The sequence below is a fragment of the Morone saxatilis genome, unplaced genomic scaffold (genome assembly GCF_004916995.1).
Source record: "Morone saxatilis isolate NCDOM2014 unplaced genomic scaffold, NCSU_SB_2.0 Contig17, whole genome shotgun sequence".
Lineage (NCBI taxonomy): Eukaryota > Metazoa > Chordata > Actinopteri > Moronidae > Morone > Morone saxatilis.
This window is the reverse complement of record NW_023339729.1, coordinates 25992898-25995069: the sequence shown is the minus strand read 5'-3', so window position 1 is coordinate 25995069 and position 2172 is coordinate 25992898.

Below are 2172 nucleotides of genomic sequence, written 5' to 3'. Positions count from 1 at the left end.
GGAATAAAGGACTGAGGAGGTTGTAGGTCTGCGTCTGTCTCTGCGGTTGTGTTCACTGGCTCCTGTCCGACTCTCTTCCTCTCCTCTTGGAGCGACAGCAGCCAGCGTGGTGGAGCTGGTCCTGCTGATCTGGCTCTGGCCAATACGAGTTTCAGCCGTTATAAAGCCGTTTAAAGGAGCCAGTCGATTTGAACAGGCGCAGCGGCAGACTGTTGGAGGCTGTCGGGGCAGCAGCTGTGCGGTGCAGTACCGCGGCTTCGTCCACTGCAAGTTTTGTCCAGCAGTGTCGAATGCACCGTGGGCGTAGTCAGTAACCAGGTGTGACAGAGACCTGCTGCTGTCCTGTAAAAGGGATTTTTGACCTCAATGGATCAAATAAAGGTCAAATAAAAATGAATAAAATGATATTTTCTGCAATAAAGCCGAACAAAATAACAGATTAAAACTAAAAAAAGATGAAAAGGGATCAGAACCACGTTATCATGTAAAGGTTTGCTGTTATAAATATTTTATTTTATCATGTTACAATAACTTTATTGTTCTAATGTGAAACCTTTTAGGTCATAACAAGATAAACAGTGTATTATCATAACAAGAAAATACTTTGTTAAGAATGTTTCTGATGTTATAATGTAATACTGATCCGTCGGGTCTTTCTTACTGAATCCTGGAAACATGGCCGACATTAACCTGGGTGTGGGTTCTGTTTCAGACTGGACTGTTGGTCTCAGCAGCTGCATTAAAACTGCAGGTAAATGTTGAACCTGCTGCTGAACTATATCTAAATACTATATACGAACTAGGAACTAGGGCTGTAGCGACACTAATTTCTTCACGATCTATACACTTTACAATCGTTTTCTGACAGATTTTAAAGGGAACCAATGTGTCGATTTTGACATTCTTGTGATGTTTCCCCACTGACTTTTGGGATTGAAACTTTGAACTGAAAAACTGAAATTAACACAATTAATATGTTCTCTGACTGGACAAAATGAATCCAAACATGTTGTTGAGAAAAATTAGTTTCATTTATTGAAACAGTGCAGGACTGTATCTAACAATCCTTTTTGAAAAGTAAATAAAGTGCAGTATACAATTTCTTTTTTCTTACTATTGTTACCTGTAGAGTGCTTTGCATTTTGTTGCATTTTAGAATTTGCTTGAATTTATTTATGTTAGCTTATTGTTACTCTTTTTAAACCTGTTATTACTTTTCCACCTTTGTATTGCCAAAACTGTTGCAAACAGTAATTTTCCCTCGATAGAAATAAAAAGCTTTTGAATCTTAAATGTAAAAAAAAAGTGCAGCAAGTTGCCTGTTAACAGATTCTTCTTTCACACTGAACATATGACGGGAGGGCCAGTCCCAGACAACCAGTTTTCCAGTTAAAAACCACAACCCAACCATGGCTCTACCAAAAAAAACAGCCAATAATTCAAAGTCACTTAAAGAACAACATTTAAACATTTAACTTTCAAAATGCTCAAGCCGAGTAGTTTTAAAGGTCAAGGAAAGAAAAGAAGGCGTTCTGTGTAAAGGGGGTTTATCCCGACTTAACTTTAGAAAATGCTGTTACAGCGACCAACTAGCGGCTGGGCGACCTCATCGCTCTTTCCTGCCAAAGCGAAAACCACGGGGAAAACGGGCAGCGAGGCAGAAGTGCCAGGCGAAACCGGGGGATTTGATTGGGGACTTAAATGTATCGGATACTCATTGGGCTTTTGAAAAAAATTTCAATACCTTTCTGGGAAAACAATATCCATTAATATCAAACAGGATCAATAAAATTGCTCAGCCCTAGTGGGAACCTTCAGCGGAACAATGTGGGAGAGACGTTGTGATTATTTTGACAGATGTTACAGTTGCGATATGATCCAGGATCAGTTTAGGGGTGATCTGAACTAACTTTCACTAAAATATTAATTTTCATTAGTTGGGGTCTTAAATCTGCAGATGATTTGTAGCTGTAGCTGTTTGTCACATTTTACTTTCGTATCAGACCAACTGCAGCTTCCTGTGAATTACACACAGTGACTGTGCAGCTCTAATATATCTGTGTGTGTATATCTGTATATATGTGTGTGTGTGTGTGTGTGTGTGTATATATGTATATATATATATATTTACAGACAGATATGTGTGAGGACGGATTGTGCAGGATGACGTCA